General features: G+C 39.6%; 1 protein-coding gene across 29 annotated transcripts in view; it reads left to right on the forward strand.

Moving 5' to 3' along the window:
- SLMAP (sarcolemma associated protein) overlaps positions 1-12,189 on the forward strand; it is a 78,523-nt gene that overhangs the window by 12,782 nt on the left and 53,552 nt on the right. Inside the window, exon 1 of one of the 29 annotated variants that reach the window (XM_071550830.1) lies at positions 10,496-10,599. The exons of the other annotated variants lie outside the window; for them this stretch is intronic. The gene's annotated coding sequence lies outside the window, so the exon portion shown is untranslated. Of the gene's footprint in view, positions 1-10,495; positions 10,600-12,189 lie in introns of those variants that run through there. 29 annotated transcript variants of the gene reach the window in all.

Here is a 12,189-nt window from a genome sequence, read left to right on the forward strand (position 1 = left end):
ACTAGATTAGTTGTTGCTGTTAATATTATTGGGTAGTTATTCTAAAACAATTGAATTTCTATCAGGACTTTTAATAATTCCTGATGAAGTGTCCCATTTCAGTGGAAGAGAAGTAATAAATTACCCTAAAATCAGGTCGGTGTCAGGTGCATTCACTCACACAGCTGTGCAGGAGTGCACATTTTTCAGGGGTGTCTGTGAGCAGGTCTGGAGGCCTTTTTGACATCTTGACAAGGTTTCTTTGGTTTATTGATATGCTGTGTGGACTTAGGCTGGTGCAGATGAGCTCTTATTTCCCTGATGCATTTCTGAGCAGTTGAAGGAGTATGAGCTGTACTAGAGCTTCTCTTTTTAGTTCAGCCTTTGAAGTGTGAGTGTTGTTTTCTGGCATCTTAAGAGGGAAGAGAAAGTTTATCTGCTTTGATAAACAAGCCTTTGGAAAAAGCTGTATGGCCTTGCTTGAGGAAGAATTATGATGGAAGGAATGTCTTGTATATTTATTTTATATAATCACAAGTGGTAAATTCAGTTAAATGTAGCTTGTTTAAAGTGTAAAGCACTTAGATACCTTCCTACCCTCGAGGCATAGTAAGGGTATTATCATTTAAATGTATGAATTATGATAATTAACATATTTGTTTAACATGCTAATAGTGTATGATGCCGAACTTCCAAGTTTCCAGAACATTATAATTTAAATACTTGAGTTGTTTGGGTTTTTTCAAGTATTAGAGCTTCAGGTTCTGGAGAACAGACATGGGTAACTGTTCTTTATAAAACAGCATTAACAGTTTTTTCAGACACGCTGCTCTTATGCTTGGGAAGCACTGATGGAGATGTCCCTTAGCAGGAAGGCTGCAGGTCTGGCATCTTCTTACGAGCTAATGAGAAATTGGATTTTGAAAACTCTGGTGGAATATGGAATCTTCGCTGTTTCCTGCTCAACTCGGAGCTGCAATTCAGAGAGAAATCACACTTTGTGGTTTCAGTTCTGTTGTCTGACAGATTTTTGCTCCAATTCGAAAGGTACTTTTTTCACTGTCGATCTCTGTGTTCCTCTCTGCTTTCTGGTTCCCTTGACAAAACTACTGAAGCAAATACTGTGGAGCAAAATCTTGTCAGCTTGTTCTGCAGGGTCCAGTGGAAACATATTTTGGAAAATCCAAGGTCACTGAACCTACAGGTTTGTGAAAGTGTGGGTGATAACACTTTAGAGCAAGATGCTCTCCCCAGCATTAGGGCAGTAATCTAATTGAACTAATTGAAGAGCTAATTGAAGAGTGAAATGGTGTAGGCAGCAAAAAAAGCACAATGAACCCCAACATCAGAGCAGGGTGTTCCTTGTTTGAGTCATCTGATCCTCCTGTGACCTAAAGCCTGTGTAGCAGTGAGTGCCTCTCTGTATTGCATTTCTTTGTGGATTGCTGGGTAGTAACTGCCTTTCATTTGTGATGTCTGTATATTGACATTAGAAAATATGATAATTCAGAATGTGGAATTGAGGTTTCATTTATTTTCTTCTGTTGAGAAGGCAAAAAATAAAAAACGTTTGCAAAATACTGATTCTTAGCAAGGTATTTGACAAAACTGAAGAAACAAGAACAAATCTGTGGCAGAAAAGGTGGTGGGTGTATGGAATATTTCTAACCCAAATGCCAGATGAGCTGTTGTGTGTAACTTGTCCTCCATCCATCCTGTCTGTCACATGCTGATCTCACACTTAGGCCACTCTTGAAACAACTTGGACTTCCTCTCCCTTGTCTGTGCTCCATTATGTTGGTCCTGTCTTCCTTCCACTCCTTGGGATGAAAAGAATTCCAGGTTTTTATGAAGAGTTACCTGTCTGTTTTTGCACAGCCCTTTCCCACCTCAGTCTATAGTGCACCTTTCATTCCTCCCATCTTTTGTCCATGTGACTTCCAGGTGAGTGTCACATGGTGATGGAGCAGCCAGACAACACCTGGGTTTAGGGGCTGGAGAGAGGAGAATAAGGGGAAGGAGTGCAGTGAAAGGCTGGAAGAATTTTTGCTTCTGTGTCATTCCTTCTAAAGAAAAGGAACTAGTTATTGAAGCCAGTTTGCTTTGAGCCTGCTGGCCATAGGAAGGGGAATCTGCAGGTGCTCAGGTGCTGTGGGGGCAGGAGGCACATCTGTTGCAAGCCTGCTCTAGAGAGGACTGCACACACCAATGTGATGTAAAGCAAATCCCAAGTTTATTCAAAAACACAGGTATATATGACCTCAAGTGACCCCACCCCAGGTGCGGTGGTCTGACTCCAATTGGTTGAGGCTGGAAACATGTCCTTTTAAGGTGAAAACGAAACCTGTAAGGTGGTCACTCAGGCCCACCTGAATCGGGCTGCAACACACATCTGTGTGGCCTGGCTGAGAACTGTCAAGGTGAGCTGCACGTCAGCACTGGGGCAGAAATCACTTTGCGGTTCTGGGGATAAACAGCTGGGTGAGAACAGCTCTGAGCAGTGAAGGTACAGGGAGTGAGCACTGGGAATTCTGTGAGAGTGGGATAGAGACAAGGGGATCAGTGTTGGAAGTGGATCAAGTGATGCAAAGGGGAATATTGAAACTGAAGGACAGTTGAAGCCATGATTACACACTTTGTTTGCAAGTTGCCCTTTTTGGAAAAAAAAGGCAAACCAAACAACCCAACAGGAAACAAGTATTGCTACTTCTCCTTTCTGAATTTACTTGTGCCATGAAGTGGCTCTCGAGAGCAGAGTTCTGTGCTGGGGAAAGCTGGTTGTAAACATGAGAATTATCACTCAAGGTAACAAAGCTTTTCATTGGCAATTTTCTCTGTTCTGCTGTTTGAGTATTTAATTTTTAAAAACACTTTCTCCTCCCAGCTTCATTGCTTACGTTCTATCAAAAAGGTCTCAGCATGTTAAGAAGAGCCATCGTTATGAGCAGTGTGAAAATGGCAATTGGAAAGAGCACCATTTGTAGGGAGTGGGTATTTCTAGAGCAGACTTTTTTGTTGAGCTACTCATGCAGTTGGAGGATAAGTCACTTTCTGTGAAAGATTTTAGGAAACATAGTTTCATCTCTTTATGTAAGACTTCCTAGTGGGGAGTGTGCTGTGTCTCTGCCATGTTTGAGACACTTATTGTTTACCATTTCACCTGTTTTTAAATAGGTTTGGTTTTTTTGAAGATTTATATTGTGACTTGCTAATAAAAAAACATGGGATGTTAAAATTTTCTTCAATAGTTTGTTTTAAATAGCAGCTTAGAAATACTTATGTCCTTTACATGGTTCTGTCACAGCTAAAATAGTTTGTTTCATACTCAATATACCTTTGCATGTGTTGTTTCATGAAGAAATCTCGTAATTCAGTTTGCATGGGAGTTGATGCTGAGTAGAGATGAATGTTTTTATCCTTGAACTGACATAATGATTACTCTTCATATCTGCAGAATGTAAAAGTTCTAGATTTTTTAATTAAAAATTAATGGTAATTGTTTTTTTTTTCTATGTTAAATTCATTGTTTGGATGAATCAAGTTTGTGACTTTGTTCTTGTGGGCTTTTCATTTTGGAGTTTAGTTTTTTGCTCTTTGAAATGTTATTTTCTTTTTTATTTGCATGGCTTAGGGACTGAATCCTTCTAATACACATTGAATTTTCAGTTGAAATATTACAAACAGTACAAACAGTAACCTATTGCAGATTAGGTGATATTGAGGTTCCAGCTGATTGACTTACCATGAGCACACTTCTTTCTGGATTACTGAGCAAAATGTTTGTAAGTCACGCACAGCTGAGAAACCTTTGGAAAGAGGGGAATGAAAAAAGGAAAGGGGAGCTGCTCCTGAAGGAAGTTTTGTGATTGGTATTGTCTGACTGGCAAAGAAATAAATGTTCTGCATTCTGTTGTAAGGCCCAGTGCAAGAATAATCGTATTGTAACTTATGGAATATTGGGAGTAACTTACATGTTTTATAGTGAGGGACTTGCTTTGTGTAGATGGTTATTGGTTTTCTCATGAAGTAGTAAGTGAAAACTGGATTAATAATTTGCACATTGGTTATTGTATATATGTGTGACTGATGAAATCCAGAAGGACTTTGTGAAATTTTAAGAATTTGTAAATTATTTTATACAAAATGTGTAGGTGTGGGTAGAATAGTTAGGAATAAAAGTTTAAATTCAATTGGTTTGAAGTGCTGAACTTTTTTCTCTCAGAATAATAGCTGTGTGAATTGTCTTGGGATTTTTCTTCTCTGTTTTATTACTCTGAACTACAAATGTGGTTTACCCAGTTTTGTTTACTGTTTCTAGTATTTAAATTCTCAGGCTAAAGCTTTCAGAGGGAAGTGAAGAAAACAACAACGTTCCTGATGTGCCTGTTAAGAAACACTGAGGTTGAGAAACGTGGTGGGCGCTGCAATGTGGTGGCTGTGACAGTGTCAGGCTTAGAGTTAATGCTCCTTGGCTTTGGCTGAGTTGATGGTATTGGAGGTCTGGAGACATTCGGCTGCTGCTGAGTCTGGAAGTTGTCAGTCCATCCGTTTGTGCAGTCAGTAGGTGGATAAGCTACTCAGGTTGTCCAGTTTTGAATTAAGTGTGAAAAGTGTAATACAACAAGGTAAATGAGGGTTAAGAGAACTTACCTGTTTTGTCTGACTTGGCCTAATTTTAAGAGGCACAGAACCAAGGCCTGAAATAAAAAGATGTTATAAAAATGCACTTTGTTTGTCCCATGAGAACTAAGAATTAAATAATGAAATTATGTTTAAGTTCAGAAATGCAGCACCCCTTTGTTTCTAAGGTACCTTGCTGAGGGTTGAAATAGTTCAGGATATTCTGGGATTTACTTCCAGTGGCTTGTTGTGCTTTGCACGTGTTCCAGTTGTGTGCAGGGAGGGGACTGCTCTGCACTCAGTTCCTCCATGTGTCTGTGTGTTTCTTTGCCATTCCAAGAGAAACCAGACCATATAAACAGGGAGGAGACTGGTGATGTCCTGTGGTGCAGCTCTCGAGTGGCTGTGAGGGGGAGTGGAACAGCTGCTCCTGCACAGGGTCTGTCCCGCACTGGGTGTGCTGGGACACGTCACTGCTCCTGCACAGACCTGGGGCAGAACAGGGAACGTGTTGGGATGAAAACCAGTTGAAATACAGAGAGAAGAGGGCAGAGAGCTGACTCCTGACACTTCCCCAAGATACTGAGTGTGGTCAGGAATGCACTGCCCCACAAAGCCAAGAGATACATCAAGGCCGAGGCTGTGTGCGTGTTGCTCTCCCTGGGCTGCTGCAGCCTGTCATTGAGCACTGGCTGAGACACAGCCGCTTCCCCAGCCCCAGGGAGCTGCTGTCGGGCTGCAGAGGCAGCAGGTAATTTTCAGATCAAGCAGGAGAAGGACCAGCTTTCTTCTTCCCAAGTCCTTGGCAGACAGACTAATTCCTGTCTGCTCACCTGGGCAGTGTGGAAAGGTGCTTTCACAGAAGAGGGCCCTGGCCTTCGCTGGCTTCCTGCATCTGGTGGATTCTGTGGCTTCAGTGGATATTCACATGAATTTGTGTATAAGCAACCAGGAGAGCTGTTACTCATCTATATACAAATTTCATATTCTGTTTTTCTTATTACAATAACATCTTCATTGTTTTAAGACTGGCTGGGCAAACTTGAAGCATTTTTTCTGGTGAACACTTGAAATTATTTCTAGTGAAAGTGTCACAGATTTGTTTGGCAGTTTTTTGTCTAATTTTATTTTAATGGCATGGTTGAAATAGTTCAAAGCTGTAATAATCCAATGAAACCTTCTGCCAACCTGCATCGTGTATTGGCTTTGATTTGCTTGGTATTTGGTTAGGACCTGAGTATGTTACTTGGCTGCAGAAGAAAACTTTTTTCCAGAAGAGTTTAGAAGAAAGAAGCAATGAGGGATGACAACACGTTTCTTTCAAATTTGTATTTAACCATGTTGCTCTTAATGCTGCCAATTCCCAGTGGCCCAACCTATTTTCCTTTGAAACAAGCTATGATAGCGTCTAAATCTAATTAAAGTTTATTAAAACTTCATAGTCATCGTAATTATAGGTAGTGTAAAGTCTTGCTGATTTTTCTTTAATCAAACTGTAATCTTGTCTACAGCTGTATTAAACTTAAGCTTGGATGACAAACCTCTTGGTATGTCAGAGCTTTTTACTGAACAGCAAACATGTTTTTGTGGGAAGGCTGTTTGTAGCAGGACTGCAGTTTGGATCTCACAGACCTAATTTGAGGGCTCCTCTGTTCTGGTGATACACGGTACAGATTCCTTTTTCCATAGGGTAGATGGGCCAGTGTAGGTGGGACTGATTTGATGCACAGTGCCCGTGCATTGCCACTATTATTAAGTGTCATCATTTTTAATGACAGGCTTCCTGAGCTCTCTTCCATGTTCTGTTTGGACTGTAGATTTAAAGAAATAATTCTTTAAATGTTTTGCTTTGAGTTCCCAGTCTGTTGGTAGTTTTGTTTTTTTTTCTTTTGCTAAATGACTCATTCTCCTGATTTGCTTTAGTTTCTGGACTTTGTTTTTTGTTCTTCTAAGAGCACAGATAATGAATTGTAGCAGAATTTAATATGTTAAATGTCAAGAATACCTTTCAACAAAGGCCTATCTTTGTAAAGAAAAAGCCAAACTGTTTTCAGAACTGCCATTTTTTAAAAAATGCTGATTAGACATGAAAGAGATTTGCATACTAATTCTGGTTCTTTTGCAGTGTGTGACCAATTTCTAGCTACATTTTTTTTACCATTGTTTAGAAAGTTCAGTTTCTGTATTAAATGGGAAAAGCCTTTGACAGCATTCCAGATTTTACATCTACTTGCTTATTCTGGGTAGAATTTCAGTAACTTGCATAATTACAGTAGCACGAACACTGAAGTTGAGAAACCTAATTTTAAACTCTGAGAAGTAGAATTGTTAATGTGGATGCTGGAGCTTAGAAGTAGCTTGTGTTGGAGGCTCTAGACTGTAAAGATGGAATTAATATTTTAGGCAACCCACAGAACACTTGGGTACATTCCTATAATTAATGGAAATTTCGGTAATAAAACCCCCAAAAACTCCTCCATAATACAAACAGTTTTCAGCTGCAGTTTCTGCTCTGCTGTTTGTGCCGTAGCTTTGCATTACCCAGTCTGTTTATTGTGCATTGCCCTCTGCTGGCTGCAATTCGGCTTTAGGCAGTGAAAGGAAAAGGCATTTTCGTGCTTAGGGAAGGATTTAAGGCGTCCTCCTTGCCCATGATTCCTGTGTTGTGTGCCCTGGTCTGCGGATGGCATTGCTCGTTCTGTGACAGCCGAGTCACACAGGGCTGTACTGAGAAAACGTAACGTGATCATCTCATTCAATAGCAGGGGCTGCCACCCATAGATATTAATGTGGGTATAAAGAAAATAATGGATGAATTGTACAATTTAACCCTTTTATAGTTTTAGGGGATTATCATTAGTGCCTTATGGTGTGCTGGTTGTGATGTGCCTTTGGCCTCTATGGGAAGAGCATAGTGGTACTTGTAACCTTTTGATGAGGTTTGGATTTGACTTGCAGGTGTGGATTTTTTTTTAAAGTAGTCATGTCCTTCAGGCCCCTTTGTTAATTTACTCTTTCCTGATTCTTGGTAGGCAGAATTTTTTTTTCCTATTTTATCTACAGATGTCATTTTTCTGTCTAATTCAAAGCATTATAACTGAGTTATGAGAAAAGTCACTTGATTAACCTCCATTCATGGCCAAACAATATACTGGCTTTGTACACTGAGCAGGACAAGTTTCCTGAACTGGTTACCTACATGGAAAAGTTTTGTAGTCAGGAGGGACTACTCATCTTTCTGTAATTTTGCATATAATTTTCAGGATTGGAGCTACTTCTGCCATCACTCTCTCCCTTTATCTCCCCTCCCTTTCTTTTAGTTAAATTGTTTTGGAATAAAAAGTTACCAAGCTTATCCTAACTGCTTTGTTTAAAAAAAAATAAGGGGATGATGATGATACTGGAAGACAAAGAACACCCCAGGTGATGGAGGGGTCACAGAATCAGCAGCTTCTTCACATCTCTGGTTTAGTGGGTAAACAGTGAAACATTTCACTGTGTGTTTCCAGCCATTACAGATGTATCAACTTGGGAAAAAAAAGTTATCTTGTGTTTTGTCAGTTGGACAGTGTGACCTGAAATCTGCATAGAGATGGCTGGAGTTGTCTCTGATTTTTATACCTGGAAGGATCTGCCATTTGGAAAATGTCCTTATGGCAGTTTAAAGCATTAAAACATCAGTGGATGCTGTTTCTTCTTAAACTAACAATCGAGAACGCTGATGCTGGAAAGGGGTTCTTTTTGCACTTGGAAAAATGTTTTCTGTGTTTTAGAGGGAAACATGGCACCCTTAGACCACAAAATGGCAGGATTTGATGATGTCTTTCAAAGGTGTGAATGACCATTCCTGCAGGATTTTCAGCTCAGAGGGTGTGTGATTGACAGCAGGACTTTGCAATTCCCTTGTCCCTGCTCCTCTTGCCCACTGGCAGATTGGTCATGGGCACTGGCTACTTGGTGTTCTTTTATTGACAAGGATATTTTAAGAAATTTGGATTATTGGAGGTTTATTTTTGTGTGTATGTGTGTTGGGTTTGGGGTGTTTTTTATTTTGTTCGAAGAAAAGCATTCATGGGCACAGGTGTTACCAGTGTAACATCCCTGATGACTGTAGATAGGATGGAAAACAGCTAGGGAAAAAAACCACCAAAATACTTCTGTGTGGTAGAAAGCTGTACTGGAATAGTTACCTTGGCAAGTTTTGCCATGTTAGCAACCCTTTTAATCTGTAAATCCAGTGTACCATGTATGTGATTTTTGCCCTTGACTAAGATGAGTATGAATCATGAGTCACCGAAACTCTAATTACCATGTGCCTCAATCCCTTGTCTGCCCTCTGCCCCTTCCTCTCTGCTGGGGTTGTGCTGATTGTGAACCTGTGGAAGGTTCTCCTGGGGTGGTTCTGGCATTGTGAGCCTGTGCAAAGGCTGCAGCACCTGCCCCTGTTTTGAAGCCAGTAGGACACGGCTGGAAAACCAGGTGATTAATATTCTCTAAGATTGGCTATCGAAAGTCAGCTCATACATTGTCTCACATAGGCAGGCCCATCTCCATATGTGGATTTCTTAACCATCTTTTTTTTTGTAATTGTAGAAATTGTTGATATCAAATGAGCATCAGAATAAATGAGCCTTTGTTTGTTAATACCAGCATTTAATTACTACTTGCTTTGAAAGTCTTGATCCAGGAATGCATTGCACATAAATACAGTCTCCTCCCAGGCTGTTTTCGCTCTCACTTTGTTGGAGGTATGGCTTGGCAGTGCCTGGAGTACAAATATTAAACTCCCAATTGTCAAATTTCTCCTCTGTGCTGGAAAATGAATTTTCCGTCTTTGGATGGAGCCGCACCCTGTTCCTTCGGTGTTTGGTTTCCACTTCATTATGTTTGCTCTCTGTATGGAATGCTGGAGTTCAAAACACAGAATGAAAATAAATCACATTTAGTATGTTTTAAAAACAGTTTTGGTCCTTACTTGATGCAGAGAAGTCTTCAGAAAGGCAAGGAGGACCAAATTGCTCTGGTGACCCCTTGTTTTCAGTATGAGGAACTGTGTAGTGAACTCTCACTACACTCTATTTGGGTAATATTTGTGGTTTGGACCTGTTACAAAAATATCTAGTTTGACATGATTAAATTAGTGCAGTGTCATGTGTACTTAGGCAGTTCTTTCAGTTGGGACTTGCATTTGTGTGTCTTTATTGGCTGCCTTGAATTTATATCATCATAATGTTAAGCTTATCCTCAGTGTGGTCCTTTGAACTGTAGTTTGGAAATGTGCTGAGCATTATTTTCCTTGTGACACCTGTAATCTGGTAACAAATAGTTCAGGAGCAGATGATGTCAGAAAGCAAGATATCCTTGCTTTGTGCAAAGGAGAACTGAATTGACCAGACCTGCTGTAGATGCTCGTTTAAAAAATAAAAATGCCATAGTCAGTTAGACTGGTTCTTTCAGATGGAATGTCCTTTGGTAAAAGGGAGGGAGACAACTTCTTCCTAAATTTTTTTGGATATTTTTAAAGTTTTTATGTGGTGTTACTGTGATGATTCCAAAGCATTGTTGCACTGCACTGGGTTGGGTCTGTGAAATCTGATGTGGTTTTTTTGTTTATCTGAATGTGCCATCACTGGGAGTTTTCTCTGCTGTAAATGAGCAGCTATGTGGAATTAATAACAGGTACACACAGTGCTGTGTATGGAAAGAGTAAAAACGAGAGAAGTTTGAAAACAACTTCTCCCTTTATTCTCTAAGCAGTTGAAAAGTCAACACGTGAGAAGAGATTCTTCTTTGCCGGGAGTAGAGGAGCTTTGATGTAATGATTAACTAATTTAGAAACTCAGCAGCCAGTAGCAAGACAATTAAGCAGCTTTTGCAGTTCTGCACCTGCCCTGAAATGTCTGGGGTTGTGCTGGGAGTTGGAGTTTCCTGATAAACTAACGAGCTGCCTCATCCTTGTGCTTTCATATAAGGAGATCTTCTCTCCTGGCGGAGTATCTGGTAATCTCAACTTCTGTTGTGGTTTTTCTCCAATTTGCTTGCAAATGAAAAATGTAATTGTTTGCTGACAGAAGTTTAGTAGCTCAGTTTTCTTAAGGAAAATTTCCATTTCTGTTAATTTTTTGCTAATCCCTTGGTTGTCTTGTTAGCTCAAGAATTTTGAGGAAGCAGAAACAATGGATGTTAGTGTTGGATATCTCTTTCTGAGTATTTATTGACAGATGCTGATAGTATTTCAGGATTTCTTTTTATTTTTAAACCATTTATTTTCCTTTGTCTTCTACTTTCTCTGCTATTTCTGCCTATTCCTCATTGTTTCCCACAAAAACAATTTAGTGGGTTTCTTTAATAGGTGTTGTAGAAATTTGACTTTAGTTCTTATTTAAGGACCAGGAGATATTTAGGCCTTACCTTTATGCTCTTAAATTAGGGTAAAGCTCTGTTCAAATGTGACACATCTCCCTTTTTATGTCATAATTTTCATTGCAGTAGTCAGAGACAAGACCACGGTTTGTTTTCATCTCACACTTCATTAAGTTGGCCCGAAAATGTTAACTATTAAGTTTAACCATTTTTTGATTGTGAATTTAAGAATAAAAATTTTAGTCTTTTGAGCAGCCTTCGCATTTTTCCCTCGTGCAGGATATTTCTGGAGTGTTTTGCATCCTGAAGGTGAGAGTAGATGGCAATGGCACATTGCAGACCTTTAGAACAGAAATGAGGGTGATATGGGAACCTGCTCTTTGCACAGCTTGTTTATTTTATCTGGGTATGTGTGTCCTACAAACACAGTCTCTGGGACTTTGTACACTTCAGCACCATGTTTACTTATTGCAGAGTTTGTGTCATGTTGCCAACTCTCATTACATTTATGGTAGTAAAAAATTGTGTTCAGCTTTCAGTCTAGTTTTGTAGGAAAGTGTTCGTATGGTGGCATCAGGATTGAGGAGTATTTCACCAGTACCTTACACTTGGCAGGAATTATCCCGAGGAAACCTGGATTTCTGGGGCCTGTTAAGGCATTTTATTTCTTTATTTTAAGGCTTGTTAAGTTGCAATGTATTTCTGTAATTGATTAATACAGAGAACACAGGAGAGGAGCATTAAAGGAAACCTCAGAAAGTCACCCTGGCAGTTGAAGTAAATTATACAAAGTAATCCCTGGTATCACAGTGGTACATGATACACAGTTGCATAAATGTAACAAGAGGCTGAGCATATCTTGTGGACTAGAGCAGAAAATGTCTTTGCAAGTTCAATTTCCTTCTAGAAACCTCTTTTTTCATCTACTTTTCGGTGGTTGTGAGTCCATTGCATGAATCATCTTTTTACTATGGAGTAGGAAAGGTTTTTTTCAAAGTCTTTGTATGTTGTGTAAGATACTGTCATCTATGACAGCAGCAAGACACAATAAATCTCTTTTTATGTTGCTTTAGTGTTCTAATGAGTCAACTTGAACATGTTGGGATGATGTTTGAGTAATCATTTCTTGGGAATATTTTCCTTGATTGCACTGCATTGTTAATATATTACCTCAAATCTCTCAGCATTTTCAGGATGAGAATTTCACATGAAATTAAAATAGTACTT

Source organism: Pithys albifrons, chromosome 3, assembly GCF_047495875.1.
Source record: "Pithys albifrons albifrons isolate INPA30051 chromosome 3, PitAlb_v1, whole genome shotgun sequence".
In the NCBI taxonomy this organism is placed as follows: domain Eukaryota; kingdom Metazoa; phylum Chordata; class Aves; order Passeriformes; family Thamnophilidae; genus Pithys; species Pithys albifrons.